Source organism: Lithobates pipiens, unplaced genomic scaffold, assembly GCF_037356315.1.
Source record: "Lithobates pipiens isolate NorthernLeopardFrog02 unplaced genomic scaffold, aLitPip1_a1.2 Scaffold_8, whole genome shotgun sequence".
NCBI classification, from domain to species: domain Eukaryota; kingdom Metazoa; phylum Chordata; class Amphibia; order Anura; family Ranidae; genus Lithobates; species Lithobates pipiens.
In genome coordinates this window covers 397,815,950-397,841,041 of record NW_027507903.1, presented here as the reverse complement: position 1 = coordinate 397,841,041, position 25,092 = coordinate 397,815,950, and the positions used below count along the sequence as shown (strand labels likewise).

At 45.2% G+C, this 25,092-nt stretch overlaps 1 long non-coding RNA gene and 1 pseudogene across 1 annotated transcript in view; both read right to left on the bottom strand.

Annotated features, from left to right (window-relative positions):
• Positions 1-24,697, bottom strand: part of LOC143962907 (uncharacterized) — a 35,548-nt gene extending 10,851 nt beyond the window's left edge. Inside the window, exon 1 of the long non-coding RNA XR_013270828.1 lies at positions 24,609-24,697. This is a non-coding gene — a long non-coding RNA (uncharacterized LOC143962907). The remainder of the gene's footprint in view (positions 1-24,608) is intronic.
• Positions 20,224-20,849, bottom strand: LOC143962905 (ATP synthase F(0) complex subunit C3, mitochondrial pseudogene; annotated as a pseudogene).
• Positions 24,698-25,092: the final 395 nt, after the last annotated feature.

The following is a 25,092-nucleotide window of genomic DNA, read 5'->3' as shown; positions in this document are numbered from 1 at the left end:
TTGTTTTTATTCTGTTTTTCTTTTTCTTTTTATTGTTTCAACGTTGTATAAGGTTTACGCAGGCATTACCTAACAAAGTTTTGTGCAAGGTGGTTTCGTTACCTACGTTATGAGGTTACTTCATTGGCATAGGCTCAATGTCAGTGCTTTTTACCTTTCTACCCAACTAACTTACAAAATCATCCATTTATAGGCACAACGCTACAAATTTTCCACCTAGTTGTGCACAAATATGAACTAGCGACTATACCTGGCCCTCTAACCAGAATCGCAGATAACCCAGAATTTACCCCAGGCTTGCACTGTAAGGGGTTTCCCACTACCTCGTCAGGATCTCCCCTGCTCATCTCACACTGTACGCTGGCAGGCCTAATCAAATCAAGAGAAAACCTTCAAACTTTGTGCAAAGACCAATTATTCCCCCAATGGACTTACCTACAACTCCATAGTTTCCTGAGCAAACACAAATCGAAAAACACCTATTTTTTAAGACAACAACGCAACTTGAAAACATCTGCCTGAGTTCATGGCTCCAAGCGCATACCAGTGAGCATAACCTTGTCGTTAAGGCTAAATGGGAAAAGGCCTTAGATACGAGCTTTACTAACTCCCAATGGAAGAAAGCATGCATCTTAGCCCATAAGTGCTCCATAAGCAGTAAGCTTCAAGAAAATTCCTACAAGATTCTCACTCAATGGTATGCGACTCCAGACATTCTTGGTATCCACAGACCTCCAATCTCTTCTGGAGATGTGGAAGGGAAATAGTCTCTATGATACATGTCTGGTGGCAATGCCCACTGATCTCAGGGTTCTGGAGAAAGGTTTGAGATCTTACTAAAACAATCACTGGAACAAATATCACCCTTGACCCATCCTTTTGCTTATTAAATATATGCCCACAACCTATCAGACACTACAAACATTCCCTCACCAGACACCTGCTGAATGCAGCTAAAATCTTAATAACCAGAGCTTGGAAAACTACATACATCCCATCCATCAAGGAATGGATTTCAGAAATTAAGTTAGTGCATGCTATGGAACAAACTATGGCATACGACCGTCTGGAGCGTCACCACAAAACTTGCTCCCACAAATACAGACAAATTCTTGATGCTTGAATTCTTTCCACACCTATTTTGCCATATTAGAATATACCTTGCACATAGAGGAGGAATGAAGAAACATTTCCTCTTTGGATGAACCCTCCCCCCCCCCCTTTTTTTTTCTCTCTTTTCTTCCCCTTCCCTCCCCAACCCCCCTTTCTCTACCCCTTCTTATAACCCCTCGATACTGGCTCTTTGATCTTTCTAACTTATCTCTACTCTTTTTGCTCTCTAACCTCTTTCCTATCTGCTGACCATTAGTGCTACCTATGGATCAACAACAATTACATCTTGTGTGTTAACTTTGATTTGTATTCTTATGATTGAACTGTACCATGATGTAAACGTTGCTCAGATTTGTTTCATTTACAAAAATTACTTTTTTTCAATGATGTATGTTAAAATTAACCTTTTTTTTCAATAAAAACTATATTGTTTAAAAAAAAAAGAGGGTATGGTACATTGGATTCTGGATCTCAAGGCCCTGAACCGCTTTGTGCGGGTGCGGAAGTTCAGAATGGAGTGCATTCGTTCTGTGGTGGCATCTCTTCATCAGGGGGACTTTCTTGCTTCCATCAACATCAAGGATGCCTACCTACACATTCCAATTTATACACAGCAGCAGTGGTTCCTCCTCTTTGCCATGGGAGAGGAGCATTATCAGTTTGCGGCGTTACCCTTTGGTCTCACCTCCTCGGGTCTACACCAAAGTGTTGGCCCCGGTTCTGGTGCTTCTGCGTCAGAGAGGAATTGCTGTCCTGGGCAATTTGGATGACCTTCTGCTGTGATCAGAGTCCCCAGGGGCCCTTGAGGGGTGACGTGGCGATCACTGTTCAGACTCAGATTTTGGGTGGCTGATAAATTATTATTTTCCAGTTCAGAAATTGGTTTATCAGGGTCTGACTCTGGATTCTGCTCAGGCCAGAGTGGTCTTTCCGCAGGACAAACTCCAGAAATTACAGGTGGCAGCCCGATTGCTGCTGTCCAGCAGGTGGGTCTCCCTGCAGACTTGTATGTGGGTACTGGGCCTGATGGTGTCTACATTTGAGGCAGTCACGTTTTCTCAGTTCCATACAAGACCCCTGCAAAGGGAGATCTTGTTAAAATGGGACAAATGTTCCAAGTCTCTAGACAGTCAGATTCAGCTGAGTCAAGGAACCAAAGGGTCCCTGATCTGGTGGCTTCGTTCCCCAGCTCTTTGGCAGGAAAAATCCTTTCTCCCGCTGTACTGGATGGTGGTCACCACCGATGCCAGTCTGTCCGGGTGGGGAAGAGTCCTGGGCCTGAGCTCGGCTCGGGGTCACTGGACACTGTCCAGGCTACCTATCAACATCTTGGAACTCCGGGTGATCAGGCTATGTCTGGATCATTGGACGGATCAACTTCAGGGGCTCCTGATACAGATCCAGTCAGACAATGCCATGGCAGTGGCCTATGGCAATCACCAGGAAGGAACAGGTCTCAGGATCTTGGGCGAATGCCTCAGGCACTCTGGTTGCTCCATAAGGCCAGTATCATCTGATCTACGCCATTCCTCCTATCAAGCTTCTACCGTGGCTCTTGCACAGGATTGAGGCTGAAGGAATTCCGGTCATTCTAGTGGCCCTGGTATGCTGACCTGGTGCTTCTTGCAGAAGTTCCCTGGTGGCTGCCTCTCAGGGAGGATCTGCTATCCCAAGGGCTGATCTTCCACCCTGCTTTACCATCGCTGGCTTTAATGGCCTAGCTATTGAAAGCCAAGTGTTGAAGGATAGGGGCTTATCTGCGTCGGTGATTCAGACGCTGCTCAAAGCTAGAAAGTCTACTTCCAGGAAGGCATATTTTCAGAGGTTCTTTTTCGGTGACTCAAATTTTGACTTTTCTTCAGAGGGGCATTGAAAAGAATTTAGCCTTGAGTCAAGGGCTAGGTGTCAGCCTTGGCAGTTTTCTTTCAACGCTCCCTGGCTTCGCATTTCCTGGTGCATACCTTCATTCAGGGAGTTTGACATGTGGCTCCACCGGTGTGATCTCCCTTGCCACTATGTACTTTCACTTCTACAGATGCCTCCATTTGAAAATATTCAAGAAATTCCCCTGCTCACACTATCACAGAAGGTGGCCTTCTTGTTGGCTATTACTTATGTTTGTAGGGTGTCAGAGTTGGCGGCGCTATCCTGTCGCACATCCTACTTGGTGATTCAAAGGGACAAGGTGCTGCTTCCTCCTTGTCCTTCTTTTCTTCCAAAGGTTGTCTCTGATTTCCATTTAAATTATGACATTGTGTTGCCTTCTCTGTGTCCCAGGCAACAACATTCAAGGAAATTTGCCTTGCACACCTTAGATGTGGTACGGGCCGTCAGGGTGTATTTGGCGGCCACTGAGTCTTTTCAAAAGTCAGACTCCCTGTTCGTGATCACAGACGGACCAAAGAAGGGGCTATCTGCTTCCTCTGAGACCATTTCTATATGGATCAGGCAGACGGTGACTCAGGCCTATTCTATTATGGGTCCGGTTCCTCCCTTCCCGGTGAAGGTGCACTCGACTCGGGCGCTGAGTGCCTCTTGGGCCTTCCATCATTAGGGGTCAGTAGTGCAAGGTTTGCAAGGCAGCCACCTGGTCATCGGTGCCTACTTTCACAAAATTTTACAAGGTGGATGTGCTGGCATCTGCAGATGCTTATTTTGGCCGCAAGGTTATGTAGGCTGCAGTCTAGAGGTTCTTTCCCTCGTGAAGGGGTTGGTTTTTTTTTGCTGGTCAGGTGGCCTCTAGGTTGTTCTCGCTGAGCTTCAGTTTGTCTGGTTGGCCTGTTTTTTTTTGGCACTGCTTTGGGACATCCCTATGGTTCTGAATAAGGAAGGCTGTGTTTGTCAATGAATGAATGAGAAAATAGGATTTTTGACTTAACGTAAAATCAGTTTTCTCTGAATTCATTGACATACACAGCACCCGCCCCTCTATGGAGAACTGCTCATAGGTGTAGCCAAGTTTTTTTTCTGCCTAGTGTCCTACTCCTGTAGGGGGCGATATAAACCTATGGTTCTGAATAAAGAAGGCTGTGTCTGTCAATTAACTAAAAAAAAAAAATGGATTTTATGGTAAGTCAAACATCCTATTGTTCTGGTGCCTCCATGGTAGCATATGCTTGGATTGTGCGTATGCTGCCATGGATAGTCACCAGGAAAGGAGAATTACAGAATGGTAAGTATTCAATTTTAGCGCAGTGGTTCTCAGTCTCAGTCCTCAAGTACCCCCGACAGGACATGTTTTGGGAATTTATCTTAGCTAAAATAGCTGTCCAAAATACCAAGCCATTGACTGTGATTTAAAGCACCTGGGCAAGATGAAGGAAAACCTGCAAACTTTGCCTGTTGTGAGCATTTGAGGGAAACCAAGTGAGTGTTAGAACTCCCTGCTTGTCTTTTTTTAGGTTGGGCTTTGTGTCTAGGGTTGCCATCTCATCCCTTCAAACCCCGAACACATATGAATTACACAGGTTCTGAGGCTAATTTAAATCAGATAAGACACCAAGCGAGTTTAATTACCACCATAATCAGCCACACAACCTGTGTAATTAATATGTTTTTGGTTTTAAAGGGGTGAGGTGGCAACCCTATTTGTGTCCCTTTTCTTAACCACTAGCCGACCAGTGCTCGACGATGTACGTCGACAGAATGGCACGGGCAGGCAAATGGGCGTACATGTACGTCCCTTTAAATTTGCCACCCTGCCATCAGGAGTGCGCCGCTGGCGATCGCGCTGGTCAGGACCCCCGTGAATCCGGTCGCGGGACCCGTGGACTCGATCGCCGCGGGCATACCCGCGATCGTCTCACGGAGCGGCCAAATGAAGGCATGAAATGCTGTTTACAACGGCATTTCTCCATTCTGTCTAGCAACTAGTGACGCTGATCTCTGCTCCATGTGATTGGAGCAGAGATCAGTGTTCACTAAATGAAAGCCCAACCCCCCCCCCACAGTTAGTAACACACCCCTAGGAACACTTAACCCCTACACTGCCACCCACTGGTTAACCCCTTCACTGCCAGTGTCATTTACACAGGAATCACTGCATTTATATAGCAGTGATTACTGTATAAATGACAATGGTCCCAAAAATGTGTCAAAAATGTCCGATGGGTCCCCCACAATGTCGCAGTCACAATAAAAATCGCTGATCGCCGCCATTACTAGTAAAAAAAAAATAATAAAAAATTATTAATAAAAATGTTTTAAAACGCTATAACTTTTGCACAAACCAATCAATAATCGCTTATTGTGATTTTTTTAACCAAAAATATATAGAAGAATACGTATCGGCCTAAACTGAGGGAAAAAATGTTTTTTTATATATTTTTGGGGGATATTTATTATAACAAAAAGTAAAAAATAATGCGTTTTTTTCAAAATTGTTGCTCTATTTTTATTTATAGCGCAAAAAATAAAAACCGCAGAGGTGATCAAATACCACCAAAATAAAGCTGTATTTGTGGGAAAAAAATGACGTCAATTTTGTTTGGGAGCCACGTTGCACAACCGCACAATTGTCAGTTAAAGCGACGCAGTGCCGAATCGCAAAAAGTGGTTAAAATTGGCTTCACTTCCTGTCACATAGCCAAACAGAAAGTGAGGGTAAAACCCTACCAATGTCTTTCCCTGGTGACACACATGTCAATCTAACTAGTGTCCCCATTAGGCAAATTGCACTCTAGCACTTTGCTGTGTACACCCCACATTATTAGGTCTTTTGGGGTTTATTAAAGGCAAATCCACTCTGCAATACAAGTGTACTCGCTGTAAATCTGAGGGGAAGCACTGGTGATTTTATAATCCAATTATGTAGAAGCAAAGATGTTGTCTTTTTATTTTCCTTGCTTGTCCCCCTCGGATCTCCAGCAACTGCACTTTCACTTGTAGTGCAAAGTGGATTTCCCTTTAGTAAATAAACCCCAAAGTCCAAGATAGCTAATAATTTGAGGTGTACACAGCAAAATGCTAGAGTGCAATTTACTTAATGGGAAAACAATTTAGATTGACCTGTTTGTCCCCAAAGAAAGACAGACATTGGTAGAGTTTTACCTTCACTTTCTGTTTGGCTATGTGATAGAAATTGAATACATTTGAAGGAGAAAGTGGCAAAATTTTGGAGGTGTCTTTACCCTATCAGGGGTGCAGACATCCCCAAAAACTGACAAGACTTCTAATCCCTCTGCACTCTATCCCCAAGCAAAAATAAGAAAAGATTTAATTTAGTTTAACTTTGCAAAGACACATTCCTAAGTTCAACTGTGATGCATGTTAATGGCCCATTTAGACCTTGTTTAATATAAAATACCAGTTGTCTTGTCTTTCACTAGAAACATTTGTTAGTCCAGGCCTGGAAATCTGCATTTGCTTTACTTTTAATTTCCCTAAAAATTGGGTTCCTGCAGCTAGATGCGCGACCACTTTGTATGTGAAATGTGCAACTGCTGTGTGCGCGAATGTTCCCGGAAGCGGTGGCCAGCACACAGGAATTACATCACGGCCCTACAGGAATTTGCTGGTACTTCTGTTAATTTCTTCCCACCACCATGCCCGGCTCGCTGTTCTCTGAGGAAGAGAATTTTTTTTTTAACATGGGGTGGTGTTTGTTTGGGTCCCTAACACACATTCATACATATTAGGGCCAATTTAGACAGGATCTTATTTACCTAACAGCATTTTTTTAGAATGAGGGAGGAAACTCATGCAGGCACAGGGAGAACAAAGCCCAGGCAGATGGTGTCAGGGGCGGGATTTGAACCAGCAACCGCTTTTGCTGCTTGGTAAAAGTGCTAACCACTACACCGCTGTGCTGCCCAAATGCATATCTATAGATGTTAGGTTCTTGTGTCCACCAGCAAAGAGAAGTTGGGTAGATGCCATACTCCCAATTCTGGAAGCATAATCATGGTCTAGCACAAGGGTCTTTAAACTACGGCCCTCCAGTTAGTCAGGAACTACAATTCCCATCATGCATAATCAGATAATATACAGCAACAGCATTTAATAAAAAAAATGAGGTAGAAAGCAAATACATTTGAACATACAAAAAAAAAAAAACATTATATGAAATTTTTATGACTGAATTTGGTATATCTTTAAATAAACCCTAGATGTTCTCTGCTGTATCAATAATAAATCTAATCTGCCTACACTTCACAGTCATCTGTAGATATAACAGCAATAAGATGAAAAATTTGCTGTGGTCATAGTTTTGATTTATTATACCATGCAATCATTTTGTTAGCCAAAAGGTATTAATAATTATACCTACAGGATCATCCTATATATGAAGTCTGTAATTATATATAAAAGCCTTTTGAAACTTAGATATGGATGAATTATTATAACATTATAGGGAAGCCTCCGGGTTAAGCACACACCTATTATTAGAGGTATTTTATGTTGTATGGAAAACATGTTTTTACAAAGATCCTGGCAACAGAATCCTACATTCTAGTGTTCTGTGACATGCCCAAGAATATTGCTACATCAACAATATAGATACACTTACAATTTAAATCAAACACGTGTCATATATTAACTCATTCTTAACCTCACTTAGGGATTGCCAGAAATACAGTACAAAAATAGAATTTTTATAACAGCTTACCTGTAAAATCCTTTTCTTGGAATACATCACGGGATACAGAGCCATAGTAGTTACTATGTGGGTTATAGGCCACTTTTAGATGATGGACACAGTTTACTCCCTGTATAACCCCTCCCACTACTGGGAGTACCCCAGTTTTTTGAGAAAAGCAATATATACGTGTATTAAAAGAGGGGAGGGACCTCTGTGTCCCGTGATGTACTCAAATAAAAAGATTTTACAGGTAAGTTGTTATAAAAATCCTATTTTCTTTATTGTACATCACGGGACACAGAGCCATAGTAGTTACTATGTGGGATGCCCCAGAGCAATGCCAACTGAAGGGAGGGAGACACAACAAAAGTAGGGCACCATGAGACCATAAGACTTATACTTCTGCCTGCAGCACACTGTAGACATGTGCGATTAGGTTCGTACGAATAGAAAAATCGTACGAATTTCTGAAAATTCATACATTTGTACGAATTCGAAATACAAATTTTTATGCATACGAATTCCGTACGAAATACGAAATTTCATTTACGAATTTCGGATCCAAATTCATAACGAAAATTCATAATTGTTATGAAAAGTTAACGAACCTAAAATTTAAAAACCCAGGAAGTCAGCACAGCACAGGAATGGTGGGAACCCCTCATAATGATAAAGTCATCATAACGAAAATTTGTAATTGTTACAAAAAATTAATAAACCTAAAAGTTAAAACCCCAGGAAGTCAGCAAAGGGATGGTGGGAACACTATAAGAATTTCTATGCTTACAAATTTCATTCGAAATACAAAATTTCGTTAACAGATTTCGGTATTTCAGATCCAAATTAACAGAAACATGACTGGTGTTTTGTTCACCAATCAGAGGAAGTCAGTACAGCACAGGGATGTTGGGAACCCCTCGCAATGGGCACAGCAGGTGTACACTCAGACCCGGGAACTCAGCACAGGGATGGTGGGAACCCCTCATAATGGACACACAGCAGGTGTACAGACCTGGGAACTCAGCACTGGGATGGTGGGAACCCTATGGGAATTTGTGTGCTTACGAATTTCATATGAAATACAAAATTTCGTTAATGAATTTTGGAATTTCGAGATACAAATTAACAGAATTGTGACTGGTGTTTTGTTCACTAATCAGAGGAAGTCAGCACAACACAGGAATGGTGGAAACCCCTCATAATGGGCACAGCGAGTGTACACTCAGACCCAAGAACTCAGCACAGGGATGGTGGGAACCCCTCATAATGGACACACAGCAGGAGTACAGACCTGGGAACTCAGTACAGGGATGGTGGGAACCCCTCATAATGGACACACAGCAGGTGTACAGACCTGGGAACTCAGCACAGGGATGGTGGGAACCCTATGGGAATTTCTATGCTTACGAATGTCATACGAAATACGAAATTTAATTAACAAATTTCGGAATTTCGTATCCAAATTAACAGAAACATGACTGGTGTTTTGTTCACCAGTCAGAGGAAGTCAGCACAGCACAGGGATAGTGGGAACCCCTCATAATGGGCACAGCGGGTGTACAGACCTGGGAACTCAGCACAGAAATGGTGGGGACCCCTCATAATGATAAATTCATCATAACGAACATTTGTAATTGTTACGAAAAGTGAACAAATCTAAAAGTTAAAAACCCAGGAAGTCAGCACAGCACAGGGATGGTGTAAACCCCTCATAATGATAAATTCATCATAACGAACTTTCGTTATTTTTACGAAAAGTTAATGAAACTAAAGGTTAAAAACCCAGGAAGTCAGCACAGCACAGGGATGGTGGGAGCCCATCATAATGATAAATTCATCATAATTAACTTTCGTTATTTTAATGAAAAGTTTATGAACCTAACGAAAATTCATATTTCGTACGAATGAGAATTGAATTTCGTACACGAATTACGAAATACTAATTTTTTGATGCCGCCCATGTCTAGCACACTGTGCCCAAAGGCAATATCCTCATGCTTTTTTACAACCACCTGATGATAGAATCTGGTAAATGTATGGACTGAAGACCAAGTTGCAGCCTTGCAGACTTGAGCCATGGAGGCTTGGTGATGCACTGTCCACAAAGCACTAACAGCCCTGGTGGAGTGAGCTTTGATCTGAGAGGGTGGAATCTTCCTCTTCAAACCATAAGCTTGAACAATTACTTGCCGAATCCATTTAGAAATAGATTTCGATGCTGCCTCTCCTCTTTTAGGACCTTCAGGCAACACAAACAAAACATCCGTTTTTTGAATCTCAGCAGTCGCCTTCAAGTAAACTTTGACTGCTCTCACCACATCAAAAAAATGTGGTGACATTTCCTCAGTGGAACAGGGTTCTGGAAAAAACAAAGGCAGAACAATATCCTGGTTTAGATAAAAACCTGACACTACCTTCGATAGAAAGTTAGGATGAGGACGCAATACTACCCTATCCTTGTGAATAATTAAATATGGCTCTTTACAAGAAAGAGCAGCCAACTCTGATACCCTTCTTGCAGAAGATATGGCTACCAGAAAAACTAGTTTCCTTGTCAAAAGGACCAAGAGAATATGTTGTATCGGCTCAAAAGGCTGTTTCTGTGAAGCAAACGGAACTAAATTCAAGTCCCAAGATTTCATGGGTTACCTAACCAGTGGATTAAGCCACGTTACCCCTGTATAAAGCTATGGACCAAAGAATGCGAAGCAAGTGATCGTTGAAATAATACCGATAAGGTCGAGACCTGGCCTTTGATAGTACTCAAGGCCAGCTTCATCTCTAACCCCATTTGCAGAAAGTCAAGGGTTCTACCTATGACATACTTCCTAGGGTGCCAATCCCTGGATTCACATCAGGAAACATATGCATTCCAGACTCTATAATAAATGATTCTAGAGGCCGGCTTCCTTGCATTAATCAAGGTAGATACCACTGAACGTGACAGCCCATGCTTCTTCAGAATGTGGGTCTCCATAGGCAAACCATTAAATTTAGCGTTTGTAAGGTAGGATGGAATACTGGACCTTGCGAGAGTAAGTCTGGACGTGGTGGTAGGGCCCATGGATCGTCTACCGACATCCTTATGATCTCTGCATACCAAGATTTTCTGGGCCACACCGGGGCCACAAGAATACCGACTTCCCTTCCTGCTTGATCCTGTGAAAAATTTGTGGAAGCAGCAGAATAGAAGGGAATGCATAAATCAATTAGAAATGATTCCACGGGACCACCAAGGCATTTGTTCCACATGCTAGTGGATCCCTTGACACAAAATTGTTGATCTTCTTGTTGAACCTGTACGCAAACAGATCTACGTCTGGGATCCTCCATCTTCGGCATATTACTAGGAAGATCTCGGGGCGAAGGGACTATTCTCCCGGGAACAACTGCTGGCGACTCAAATAGTCCGCTTGCCAATTTTCTATTCCTGCACTGAAGAGTGCTGATAGGCAAGATACATTTTTTTCTGCCCAAGTTAGGATATGATTCACCTCTCTCTGGGCTGCATGACTTCTTGTGCTCCCTTGGAGATTGATATAAGCCACAGCTGCAACAATATTGGATTGGATCCTAACAGGACAATTCCATAACCTGAATGATCAGGCCCTCAGGACCAAGCGCGCTGCCTGAATCTCTAGAATGTTGATGGGCAAGGCCATTTCTGATTTGGACCATTTCCCTTGGACAGTCGCCTCTTCCAGGACTGCTCCCCAACCAGAAAGGCTGGCATCTGTTGTTACCACTTTCCAGATAACTGGTAGGGAGGAGTTTCCCTTTTGCAGATTGTAGGTTATCAACCACCAACTGAGGCTCCGGCACACCTTTGGAGAGAGACACATTAAGGAAATCTAGAGCTTGGACCTTCTTGTTCCAAGCTAATAGGATACTCTTTTGCAGCAGCCTTGAATGAAACTGAGCATAAGGAACGGCCTCGAATGAAGCCACCATCTTTCCCAAAAACCTCATGCAAAGCCAAATAGAAGGATTGTTTTTTGCTTTGACCACCTGAATCAGTTCCTTTATGGCACTGATCTTTGCCTGGGGCAAGAATACCCTTTTCTGGGCTGTATCTATGATGAGAACCAAGTATTCTAATCTCTTTGATGGATTTAAAGCGGGATTCCACCCTAAAGTGGAACCTCCGCTGATCGGAACCCCCCCCTCCGGTGTCACAATTGACACCTTTCAGGGGGGAGGGGGGTGGAGATACCTGTCAAAGACAGGTATTTTCACCCACTTCCGGGCATAGACTCCCACGGGAGTCTACGCCATTTCCTGCCCTGCCGCGCTGTCTGCTGGGACACACACGGGTCCCAGTGACAGCGCAGAGATTTCCTATTGCGCCGCGCGGCTCGCGCATGCGCAGTAGGGAACCGGGAAGTGAAGCCGATTCGCTTCACTTCCTGATTCCCTCACCTAGAATGGCGGCGGCAGCAGCCGAGGCCCGAGCGGTCGATCGGCCTCGGCTGCCGGCATCGCTGGAACCCGGGACAGGTGAGTATCCATTTATTAAAAGTCAGCAGCTGTAGTATTTATAGCTGCTGGCTTTTAATATTTTTTTTTTTGGCGGAATCCCTCTTTAAGGAAGATTTCTTTAGGTTGGGAATCTAACCTAGGTATTCCAGATAGTTGATTGTGGTGACCATACTTTGGTCTAAGCGGGCTATCGACTGGTCCATCAAGAGCAGATCATCTAGGTAAGCAACAATCATTATACCTTGGGCCCTTAATCTGGCTAGAGGAGGGGCCAGGACCTTTGTAAACACTCAAGGTGCAGTAGCTAGACCGAAAAGGCAGAGCTAGAAACTGAAAATGACTGTGAATTGTAGATATTTCTGGTGAGCGGGGAAAATAGACACATGGAGTTACGCATCCTTGATGTCGATTGACGCCAGAAGTTCTCCTCCTTGTGGAATGGAGACTACTGATCGGATGTGAAAAGAGCGGATATTCAGGAACCGGTTTAGATCTTCTAGACACCTCCATTTGGTTTTGGCACCGTGAAAAGGTTTGAATAAAATCCCAATCCCTGCTCCTCCATTGGGGCCACTGAGATCACTTTTTAAGACAAAAGACAATCCAATGCTCGAAAGAGACTTCTTTTTCTCTGGATCCTTGGGAATGTTTGATCTGAGAAAACGAGGAGACTAGTTTGTACCCTAGAGCTATTAAGGAAGTCACGCATCTTTCTCGACACTCTTCCTGCCAGACCCTTGAGAACTGCAGAAGTCTTTCCCCCACTCTAGCAAGTGGAGGCGTCCCTTCACAAGGAAGCTTTAGTATTTTGTTTTGTAGGTTTCCTCCCGCAGAACTTCTTTTGTCCCTGGGGTTGACCCTGAGGTTTACCTTTTGAACGTGACGGCAGAGGCCGTCGTGACTGCTTGGAGGCTGATGCCCTTGGTACTGGAGAAGGAGCTTGTTTAAATGCAATCCGTTTACTCCTTTTCCAAAAAGGGTACTTTTTTCACTAGAAATTTTTTGCATGTATTTATCCAAATCATCCCCAAACAGCCGTTCACCGCGGAATGCAAAACTAGCTAAGAGCTTTTTGCATGGCGCCTCGGCTGACCAATTTTTCAACTATAGTATTCTACGCATATGCACCATATAGCTCGGCTAAATCCTGGGCCTGTTGATCAGGGATAACCTTGAGCACCTGTTTAAACTGATCTTTCAAGGATACACATACACCTATTGCTGCCACTGCAGGTTGAGTCACTGAACCTGGCAGAGAAAATTTGTTTTTTAACAGGAATTCCAATTTCTTCTCCGTTGGATCCCTAAGCATTTGAGCATTGTCTACTGGACAAGCCAAACTTTTATTCACAGAGGATATAGCAGCGTCAATTGCTGGTATCTCCCACCTTTTAGTGATTTTTTTCCTTCATAGGATAAAGTGTTGAGAAATTTTTAGGAGGAAAAAAATGCTTATCTCGGTGATCCCACTCAGAATACATAAGCTGTTCCAGCAATGAATGGACAGGAAAGGCATGCACAGCTTGAGGAAGCTTTATCAAACCCAAACAAGACTCAGTTAACCACTTTAGGACCGCCGCATGTAATTATACGTCGGCACAGTGGCACGGACAGACACAAGCACGTACCTGTACGTGGCTGCCTTCCAGCGGGTGGGGGGTCCGATCGGACCCCCTCCTGCTGGCTGCGGCAGTCCATTTCGCTTCAGGAGCGATCCGGGATGAGGGGATGGCCTTTGGTTTCTGGCCATCCCCTTTCGATCGCTCCTGGTGAATGAGACACTTCCCCTGCCTGTGTAGTGTAAACACAGGCAGGAGGAAGTGATGTCACTCTCCTCGGGGTGGTCTTTTTGACCGGACGGCGAGGAGAGAAGACATCCTAGTAAGTGCACCAACACTACACTAACATGTAGGTACACATAGGCACACTTTAACCACCAGTCACCCCCTGATTTAGTTTAGGGTTCCAAAAAAACACATTGTTAGCCCAGATACCTGCTAGCACCTGCGTTTTGCCCTTCCGCCCAGCCCACCCAAGTACAGTATCGATCGATCACTGTCACTTACAAAACACTAAACACATAACTGCAGCGTTCGCAGAGTCAGGCCTGATCCTTGCGATCGCTAACAGTTTTTTTTGTAGTGTTTTATATTTAAATCCTGAAGGCGGTGCTTGGTTTTCGGGGTGCCATACGCGGCTAGGCTCCCAAAAAGTCCCACACATGTGGTATCCCCGTACTCAGGAGAAGCAGCAGAATGTATTTTGGGGTATAATTTCACATATGCCCATAGCATGTGTGAGCAATATATAATTTAGTGACAACTTTGTGCAAAAAAAAAAAGTTTGTAATATTCCCTCAACTTGTGGCAAAATATAAAATATTCCATGGACTCAACATGCCTCTCAGTAAATAGCTTGGGGTGTCTACTTTCCAAAATGGGGTCATTTGGGGGGGGGGGGGGGTTTGTGTTATTTTGGCATTTTATGGCCTTCGAAACTGTGATAGGTAGAGAGGAGTGAAATCAAAAATTTGCACTCTTAGAAATCCTGAAGGCGGTGATTGGTTTTCGGGGTGCCGTATGCGGCAAGACTCCCAAAAAGTCCCACACATGTGGTATGCGGTAGGAGAAGCAGCAGAATATATTTTGGGGTGCAATTCCACATATAACTATGGCATGTGTGAGCAATATATCATTTAGTGACAACTTTTTGTAAACTTTTTTTTTCTTGTCATTATTCAATCACTTGGGACAAAAAAAAAATATTCAATGGGCTTAACATGCTTCTCAGCAATTTCCTTGGGGTGTCTACTTTCCAAAATGGGGTTATTTGGGGGGGTTTGTACTGCCCTGCCATTTTAGCACCTCAAGAAATGAGATAGGCAGTCATAAATTAAAAGCTGTAAATTCCAGAAAATGTACTCTAGTTTGTAGACGCTATAACTTTTGCGCAAACCAATAAATATATGCTTATTGACATTTTTTTTACTAAAGATATGTGGCTGAATACATTTTGCCCTAAATGTATGACTAAAATTGAGTTTATTCGATTTTTCTTATAATAAAAAGTAGAAAATATATATTTTTTCAAAATTTTCAGTCTTTTTCCATTTATATCGTAAAAAATTAAAAACACAGAGGCAATCAAATACCATCAAAAGAAAGCTCTATTTGTGGGAAGAACAAATTTCATTTGGGTACAACATTGCATGACCGCACAATTACCAGTTAAAACAGTGCAGTGCGAAATTGTAAAAAAGACCTCTGGTCCTTAGGCTGACAATTGGTCCGGGGCTTAAGTGGTTAATGCTAGCATAAAAGTGGAGCGGACCAACTCAGTAAGAGATTGCACCATCAATCTTTCAGATTGTGAAGCTGAAGGAGATCCTTCTGCATTTGACTCCTCAGAAGAGGAATCATCAGTCTCTTCACGGTCCCCTGAGGAAAATTAATCTTCGCCCGCCCCCAGTTCCTCTGTTTGAGGGTTCTGGGTAGTGAAAGGGGACCTGTCGCGTTTTGTCCCAATCTGGGAAGATGCGATTAAAGCCGCTAACCTATCTTCCAATCCTATCATAGCTGAGGAAAATACCTCTTCAGTAATATAGACAGGGGCTGCAGTGTTGGAAACAGTTGCAACATTTGACGGCCCTGATGGCTCACTCTGACCAGCCACCCCAGATCTCTCAGAGGAGGATGCCATTGTAGAGATGAAACTAAGCTTCTTAGAGCTTGAGGTAGACCCTTTTGAGCCCTTTGTTGGGGTGTTTCTACCTCCTCTTCTGACCATAGCCCCATGCACAAATGCAGAGATACTACCAGAAGAAATTGCACCCACTGCTTGAGCAAATAGTCCAGCAACTGCCGCTGCTATCAATGTTCCTCCTGATGCTCAGTAAATGTGCCAAGGGAATGCCTGTGTCACCACTTACATGCCCCCTTCTGCACTTGTGTCTCTCTGACAGCTGCAGTCAGCCAAATGGAGCTTTTTATAATGCACTCCTGCGCTGGACGTTGCTGCATGCTAATGCCGCACCAAGACACGCCCCCTCCACGCTTCCCTTTCCTTTTTTCAAAAGAACATTTTCCCACATGAGTGCAGGCCTCCGATCCAACAGGATCGGCGTGTGTGTGTGGGGGGGGTGGGGTGGGGGGGGCGAGGAGGAGAGCAGACAAACCACGGTGGAAGAATGGAGCGGCATCCGTCAATTGTTCCGGGAGAGGGGGAGATCTTCTGTCCAGGTGGGCATGGGTGTCCACAAATAGGGGCAAGGGGGCAATTGACCCCCTCTGGAATCATCAGTGCAGTTGCACTGTGTCTTTGTGTTGTGTTGAGATGTCCGCCGTGGCCTCAATAGGTCTGCTACTCTGCTGGTTGCTCTCTCTGCTCTGTCCTGACACTGACACTGTCCAGTGTCCTCCGCTCCACAGCTCAACCTTTCCGCGCTCCTCCTCAGTGATTGGCTGCCTGTGTAGTATGTCTCATGTTGTGTAGATGGATCCGCCCACTCAAGTGTGAGCCGCCGAGTGATATGCTGGAAGTTTGCCACTATGTAGATCTGGGCCGACACTGCCACCGCCCACTCAATTGCAAGCCGCCCAGTGATATGCTACCCACCTGTGCCTAGGCAACATAAGAACCATGAGGAACCACAGGTAACATTAAAGGTTACTTTAGTGCATCATGTTAATGAGATAATTCATGTCTTCTTCACTTTATATTAGAAGTTACTACTCAGGCCAGGCGAACCAGACAAGTCAATGCCCATATAATTCATATAGCCCAGAGAATGCAATGTACATCTTTTTATATTTCAATACATCTGTTGTGGCCATATTTTGATCTTGATGAAAACAGCTATACAGACTGTATAGCTGTTTTTATCAAGATAAAAATATGGCCAGAACACAATGGTGGCCCATGCATTAAGGGCGCACGGTAGCACCGCCCCTTCTCTCCTGCCACTCCTCTATCACCTATAGATAGATTCATGCAATGCATGAATCTATCTATGGCTGCCGCTGCCACTCCCTATTCAGGTGCCGGGACCCTTTTCAGGTGCAGGGCGCCAGAATTACAGCAACGGTTGTTTTTTTTTAAGCACCTGATTAGAGCCATAGGCATGGGTGTTCATAAAATTATGGTGTTTTTGTAAAAAAAAATCCCCCTCTACATCTTACCGGGGGCCTGAGACTGCTTAGCCGGAGGAAGCCTGCAGCTTCTGCTGACACAGAGTGATCTATGGAAAGCATGAACAAGGTACGTGCTCTATACAGCCTCCAGTGGTGACTTTAGGCATGATAACATTTACTTTTAAAGGAGACAATCCATAAGAAAATTTAAAATTCCTTAGAAATCTCCACTCCGCAGGGATTCTGTGGTAAAATCAACAGACCCAATGTTCAACCCTCATGGTGGGCTCCGTTAAAAATCCTTCAGGGACCGGGGGCCCCTTTTTATTGGGGGTTCCACTCCCCTGGACCCGTAAAGCACCCCACCAGAAAATGTTATGGCTGAAAAAAACAAAGCAATGGATCCCAGGGTCCAGCTCTCAAACAAGAGAAGCGTTAAGAGCTAAAGGCCCGGGTACCATTCAGTTCAGCCTGAAAAGACACCTTGAATGGATTTGGATGCATAGCTTGCCCCAGCAAAGGAAGCTCAGCCTAGCACATTTTTACTCGTGACCAACACCTAAGACACTGGAGAAAAAAATGGAGGTACTCCCAGTAGTGGGAGAGGTTATATAGGGAGTGAATTTCCTATCTTTTTTTTTTTTGTGTCTGAAGCCGCGTACACACGGGCGGACTGTCTGGCCTACTTAGTCCGCCGAAACACATTTCAGCAGACAGTCCGCTCGTGTGTGGGCTTCAGCGGACTTTTTCAGCGTGCAGTCTGGCAGACTAAGTATTTCGGAATGTTGGAAATACTGTCCGCTGGACTCGCATTTCGGCGGACAATCTGCCCGTGTGTGTGCCAGTCCGCCGTACTTTTGAAATGAGCGGACTTTTCCCGCCCGGAGAAAAGGCCGCTCATTTCGAGCGGGTATCCAGGTAGGCGGGGCCCGCGACGGAGACGTCGCTGGCCCCGCCGCCTGGTATGGACTTACAGGGGAACCCCAACGCCGAAAAAAATCGGCGTGGGGCTCCCCTCTAAGTCCACAACAGACCCTTGTCCGAGCACGCTACCCGGCCGGCCAGGAAAGGGGGGCGAGCGAGCACCCCCCTCCTGAGCCGTACCAGGCCGCGTGCCCTCAACATGGGGGGGTGCCTTGGGGAAGGGGGGGCCGCGCGGCCCCCCCACCCCAAAGCACCTTGTCCCCATGTTGATGAGGACAAGGGCCTCTTCCCGACAACCCTGGCCGTTGGTTGTCGGGGTCTGCGGGCAGGGGGCTTATCGGAATCCGGGAGCCCCCTTTAATAAGGGGGCCCCCCAGATACCGGCCCCCCACCCTATGTGAATGAGTATGGGGTACAATGTATCCCTACCCATTCACCTGTGAAAAAAAGTACAAAAAAAACACAACACAGGGTTAAAATATTTTATTGCACAGCTCCGGGGGTCTTCCGTCTTCGGGGGTCTTCTCGCCGGACTCCTCCGCTATCTTCTTGTAGCTCTTTTGCTAGCGGAGGAGTCCGGCTTTCTTCCTCGCCGCCGGCCTCTTCTCCCGACTTCGGGGGTCTTGTCCCCCTCTTCGGTTCTTCTCCCGGGCCACCGCGCCTTCTTATAGCTCTTTTACAGGCGGTGGCCCGGTCTTCTGTCGCCGCCGCCTTCCGTTCTTCTTCTTCTTCTTCTTCTTCTTCTTCTTCTTCTCCAGGAGATGTTGCCTCGACAATCTCTCCGGCCGGAATGCCAGGGACGCGCTCCGCTGCCACTTATATAGGGACAATGGGGCGGTGTCACATGGCTTTATGTCACATGGGTTGGTCACATGGGTTGATGTCACATGGGGACTATGACATCGTAAGGGGGCGGGGTCACCATGTGACCAACCCATGTGACATAAAGCCATGTGACACCGCCCCATTGTCCCTATATAAGTGGCAGCGGAGCGCGTCCCTGGCATTCCGGCCGGAGAGAGCGTCGAGGCAACATCTCCTGGAGAAGAAGAAGAAGAACGGAAGGCGGCGGGCGACAGAAGACCGGGCCACCGCCTGTAAAAGAGCTATAAGAAGGCGCGGTGGCCCGGCAGAAGAACCGAAGAGGGGGACAAGACCCCCGAAGTCGGGAGAAGAGGCCGGCGGCGAGGAAGAAAGCCGGACTCCTCCGCTAGCAAAAGAGCTACAAGAAGATAGCGGAGGAGTCCGGCGAGAAGACCCCCGAAGACGGAAGACCCCCGGAGCTGTGCAATAAAATATTTTAACCCTGTGTTGTGTTTTTTTTGTACTTTTTTTCACAGGTGAATGGGTAAGGGTACATTGTACCCCATACTCATTCACATAGGGTGGGGGGCCGGTATCCGGGGGCCCCCTTATTAAAGGGGGCTCCCGGATTCCGATAAGTCCCCCGCCCGCAGACCCCGACAACCAACGGCCAGGGTTGTCGGGAAGAGGCCCTTGTCCTCATCAACATGGGGACAAGGTGCTTTGGGGTGGGGGGGCCGCGCGGCCCCCCTTCCCCAAGGCACCCCCATGTTGAGGGCACGCGGCCTGGTACGGCTCAGGAGGGGGGGCGCTCGCCCCCCTTTCCTGGCCGGCCGGGTAGGGTGCTCGGACAAGGGTCTGTTGTGGACTTGGAGGAGACCCCACGCCGATTTTTTTCGGCGTTGGGGTTCCCCTTTAAGTCCATACCAGGCGGCGGGGTCAGCGACGTCTCCTTCGCGGGCCCCGCCTACCTGGAGACGCGCTCGAAATGAGCGGACTTTCCTCCGCGTGTGTGGGCGAGTCCGTTCATTTCAAAAGTAGGGCGGATAGTATGGCGGACTTAGTCCGCCGTATTAGTCCGCTCAAAAAGTGCCGTGTGTGGACAAGTCCGTTCATTCGAAAGTATGACGGACTGTCCGTCGGATTGTCTGACGGACTAAGTTGGCCAGACAGTCCGCCACGTGTGTACGCGGCTTAAGTTTTACCATTTTTAATGAAAGGACTTTGGAAATATGGTACATTTTCCTTAACACAACATTTCTTGGGAGCCACAGTAAAATAAAGTTTACAGCTGTTCACTCAAATGTTGACATTCCCAGCATCATTTACATGGCGAATAAGATCAGGAAGGCAACCATCAAACATGGGCAGACCCATAGCAAATCCCAAGATGGCGTAAGAGAACAACTGCTGCTTCAAGGAAGGATTTCTTGCATAACCAATAATGAGACTTTTAAAAACTTCCAATACCAGCACCAGAGCCAGCCACACCGACTGTGGCAGCACCAGCACCAATGAATTTAGCAGCAGTATCAATGTCCCTGCTGACTGCACTGGTCTGACATCCCCTTAGTACCAGCTGGGTGCATGGATTTTGTGTCCCACTGAGGAGTGTGTTTCCCTCTACAGTTCAGACCTCTGGCTGGGACAAAACTGATGCAGAAATTGGTCTGTACAGAGCCTTGGACCCACCATGGATCAGAGAAGGGGCAGAGATGAACTTCGCACAGGCATACATGATGGAGGGAGGTGTGTGTGTCCTTCAACGGGGAGTTGGATCACGGCTCAGCCCCTCGGCACCAGAGGTCGAACTGAACGGAGAACACAACGCAAGCGTGCTACGCTCTTTATGGAACTTCCTATCTTAGGGTGTGCCAGTGTCAATCACCTAAAGGTGGCCTATAACCCACATAGTAACTACTATGGCTCTGTGTCCTCTGATGTACAATAAAGAAATGTCTTTATCATCATAATGTTTTAATAAACATAAGGTGGGTAAAGTGGCTGATCAGTTTAAAGTGGAGTTCCACCCAAAAGTGGAACTTCCACTTTTAGTATCCATTTTTTTTGAGAGGAGTGTGGGTACTTACGGGGGGTGTGGGTTTTTACAGGTACCCAGCTCCTACTTCCTCTCCTGGCTTTGCAGTGCAGAGCAAAGTTTACCTCTGCCCCCTTCCTGCAATCTTCTGGGACATGTCACAGGTCTCAGAAGATTGCCCGACCATTCACATCACACAGTGCGTGTCCCGCTGTGAAGCTACAGCCGGGCGCCCACACTTGCAATGCTGGTGCCAAAGAGGAGAGGGAGAGAAGCGGGGCTTTGGGCGGCCGCATCGCTGGACCATGGGACAGGTGAATGTCTGTTTATTAAAAGTCAGCAGCTACACATTTTATGTAGCTGCTGCCTTTTAAATGGGCGGAACTCCACTTTAAGTATAGCTTTTAGGAAAATTACAAAGCTATCAAAGACTGACCTGGGGGATTCTTTTCTTAGGTCCCTCCTGGGGAAATTTAGTCATGTTAAGCATTTCTGCAAAGGTTCCTAAATGTGACTGATGGTTAAGGATTTCCGCCCCCCAGCAAAAAATTTTAAGTCAGCAATTAAACATGCTGCAGCTGCTGACTTTTAATATTAGGACACTTTCCTGTCCTGGAATTGAGCAATGTCGGCACCTTCCACCCTCCTGCCCGCTGTTTGCCCTTGGTTTGGCACTTACTAGGCAGGTAGTGGGGGGCGGGCAATGGCTTTGTGTCCTCTCCTCCATCGGCAGCTTCCAGCATTGCCGCTCCTCCCCTCCTCTTAGGTGTCCAATAGGATCACTTGTCCTTTTAGCCAGGTAATGGGTGTCAAAACCTGCTTCCTGATTTGCCGGGAGGAGGATCAATGTTACAATAGTGAATATTCATTTGCTGTTGTTACACACCTGGTTGGGCTGTGAGAGCATTCTCTCCCTATTTTGAAATCTATTAAAACCTCTGGCTCTAATCAGTGCTTACAAAAAACACCCACCCGCTTTGGCATCCATGCATCCGCTGTCCTAAAAAGGGCTAGATGCATGTATAGGGGGGCGATGGATGGGGGTGGCGCCCATGAGCCCCTAATGGATGGGCTGCCCCTGTCAGCATCCCAGCCAATGTTTCCATTGGGAAACTGGCAGAGAAGACTTTCGGCTTGACGACCGGTTCCCTGCTACTCATGCGTGAAGTGTGCTTCGCCTTCTTGTCGCGATGAGAGCTCTCGGAAGTGGGGATGGGTACCTGTCAAAAACAAGTAACTGCTCCCCCTTCCCCCTGAAAGGTGCCAAATGTGGCACTGGGCAGGTGGGGGGAGGCAGATAAGCAGAGTTTGCACTTTTAGGTGGAACTTCACTTTAAGTAACACACTTAAAGCGTTAGCAAACTGCTGAAAAAAACTAACAAATGAAAAAAAAACAAGCAAGACAATAGCATAATGTGCTAGTATGTATTGCATACTAGCACATTATGAAATACTTACCTTAGTACGAACCCCCTGCATCAGCACCTGGTTACCGCTGAAGGGGCTGACATGTTCCCCTGGCGGTTCATGGGCCCTCCGTTCCGGCAAGGAGCTCTGAGGTTCCAGCACGATACACCGTATCTTCAGAGCACATACGCTGCTGACATCAGCAGTTGCATGCAGGGTGAATATCTCCAAAACCGTGCAAGTTTAGGAGATATTCTTTTTACTATAATAAGGCTTACCTGTAGGTAAAAATCACCACACTGGGTATAAAGCCACTTTAATACGCCCATCTCATAATGGCAATATGCTTGAATATCCCACATCTGCTAAATGAGGAGTGGAGTTAAAGTGGTATTAAACCCAAAATAAAATATTTATTATATTGCAGCTTACCTTTTCTTAGATGTGATGGCTGCATTTGTTTTCTTTTTTAGGCTTTTTTTTCTATTTTCATCCAGTAATCCAGCCAGTGAGTCTGCTGTTTTTCACCAGAACTAGCTCTCCAGCAGAATGTATCAGTTACAGAGGTGAGAGATACCATTTACCACTGACAGGGTGCTTACAATGATATGCTTTTATTTTATGTAAATTATAATGTAAAACCTTTAAAAAAAAAAAAAAAAACTGTTGCTGTAACTGATTATAAAAGTGTTAGCTGGAGTTTGGCTTCAGTTTGTTAGTGTATGTAAATCTACTAGTTCATCTAACATTACCCTCCCCCAAATTAACAATTCTGCGGTCCAAAGGTGCCCCTTCATCCAGAGTGGGGACACAGTAATATAGGAGGTGTGTTACGGGTAAGATTACCAGGTAAAAATAAAGGGAAACAGCCTAAAAGAAGAAAACGAATACAGCCACCACTTGTAATGATTGGTAAGCTGCACCATTTTCCTGATGACACGTGCTTGAGCGTGATATGCATCGAAAGTGAGGCTTGGACACGCTAGGTACAGGAACTCTCCCCCTCCATTGAGACAGCTGAGACGCCTGCCACGCTTCTCGTATCACACACCAGTGACGGCCCTGGCCTCCTCTCAAAGCTGCGCTGCAACCTGCCCTTTTTAGACACGATTTGTAAGTGTTTTTAAGAAATTAAAGACTGTATTACACTATCTATGCCTCTCTGTGGCTCATTCATGGTAGAGACAAACTTTGCAGATTGAGTGGAAGGGAGCTATGAATCCCTATATAAGAGTTTATTTTGATTGAAGATTTTACTATCTCATACTATTAATGATTGGAGTGAAGCCCGGGCTAATTCTTGGAAGCAGTAAAAAAAATGTCTATATGAGGCTTGACAAAGTATAGCCAACGGAGGAAGGGTTCCTTTCATTTTACATGCCTGGTGGTCACTTTGTGGCCAAAGATATCTGGTGAGTACAATTATATGTCACTTCGGGTGAAGCACTTTTTTGGCAAGAGTTGAAGCATGTTGCACTTTAGGAAGCACAGTGATGGAGCTTATATAGAAGACCCAAATTATTATATTATATTGTTTTATATGATATACATATATTTTTTATTTTAGATTGCTTGTTTTTAGTTTGAACTGTTGACACTTTAATATTGAATTTAGCATATGTTCTACTTGCGACCTTAATCATTATTTTTCATGTCTTATTAGTTATTACTAATTTTTGGTGCTGCATTCGAATATTTCAGAGTAATTTTATTGGCACCAGTTCTCATTTATTAATTTTTTTTTATATATAAGGTTGTTAAGATGTAGAATGCAGCGGCAAATAGATAATGGTCATATAAATGATGAGGAATGGACTTATATTTTGGATAACATAGGACAAGTATCCCTGTCTAAGACACAGAAACTCACCCAATTGTTTATTATACATCATTCAGATCGAACTCCCCAAAAAATTTTTAGTTGACAGTAGGAGATATAATTCTTTATGCCCATGATGTGAACATGAAGAAGGTACATTAATACATATGGTGTGGAGGTGCCCTAAATTGGTTAGGTATTGGACCCAAATCATGGTGTAATGCTGTACGGGAAATTTGTCTGTATGCTATGCACACAGCCGTATCTCCTGTCTCTAATAATAAACACATTTGTCTTAATGATATAATACCTTACTTATCAACCCACTCATCCAAGTAATCAGACATGACCACCTTCTTACGTCCTCATCTCAGCATCCCTCTCCTTGGGAGCAGTGAGCCTGGCTCTTTTATTTATACATAAACAGGAGGCCACACCCTGGAGGGTTTGCCTCCAACAGCTAAACCCCTCCTACACAGTTTGTGACCTCACAGGAAAATGAACAACACAGGATGTGAATGACCATATAAGGATTTTACAACACAGGATGTGACAATACAGAAACCCTACAAACAGGGTTAGTTACAGCAATACAATACAATGCAATGCAATACAGTATAGAGCAATGCATACCTGGATTATGCTACCGTTCCTTTCAATGGAAGCTTATCTGCAGGTGTACATCATGGCACCCCAAATATGTTGATCAGGCATACAGAGGTGACAAGAGCTTACATCCACTAAAACCGATAATGTGTTTGCAGGGCTCTTCACTGGCGGACATGTCCTCACTCTGCAA